At 67.1% G+C, this 508-nt stretch overlaps 1 long non-coding RNA gene across 1 annotated transcript; it reads left to right on the top strand.

The window, feature by feature from the left end:
• Position 1: 1 nt before the first annotated feature.
• On the top strand, positions 2–198 carry LOC106726174. The gene is made up of 2 exons (XR_001362201.1): positions 2–36; positions 125–198. It is a non-coding gene; the product is annotated as an uncharacterized LOC106726174 (long non-coding RNA).
• Positions 199–508: the final 310 nt, after the last annotated feature.

Here is a 508-nt window from a genome sequence, read left to right as displayed (position 1 = left end):
GCGGCGCGCGCCGATTGGCCGGCGCGGGCCGGCAGAGTAAGTAGTGAATGGGAGGGGGCGGAGGCCCCGCCCCTTGGAACGTTGCTACATTATAACTTTTTTTTCTTGTTACTTTCACCCCCAGATCTTCGGAGCGGCGGCGGCGACTGTTGCTAAGGGAGGTGACGCGCCGAGAAACGCGGCCCGACCGGCAGACGGCAGTAAGCGCGGTCAGCCAGCGGCGCCCACTCCTCCGGGACCCTCCCCCCGCGCCCGCCTAGTCTCGGTCGACTCCCGCCGCCCTTGAAAGAAGCCGCAAGTACAGTCCCCACCCCCGGAAGGCGCCCCAACGAGCCGACTCGACCCCGGAGCGCCACTGAGATTCTTGATTCGCCATTTGTTCCTGGGACCTTCTCGAAGGGGACACGCGCTGCCCCTCATACCCAGTGTCCCCGAGAACACTGGTTCGGGGAGCCCCGGCTCTGTCCGGAGGCGCGGCGAGGATTGGCGTTGCCCCGCGGACCCCAGG

Source organism: Myotis brandtii, unplaced genomic scaffold (assembly GCF_000412655.1).
Source record: "Myotis brandtii unplaced genomic scaffold, ASM41265v1 scaffold236, whole genome shotgun sequence".
NCBI lineage: Eukaryota > Metazoa > Chordata > Mammalia > Chiroptera > Vespertilionidae > Myotis > Myotis brandtii.
Note: the sequence above shows the minus strand (reverse complement) of the source record. Positions and strands in the feature narration are given on the sequence as shown.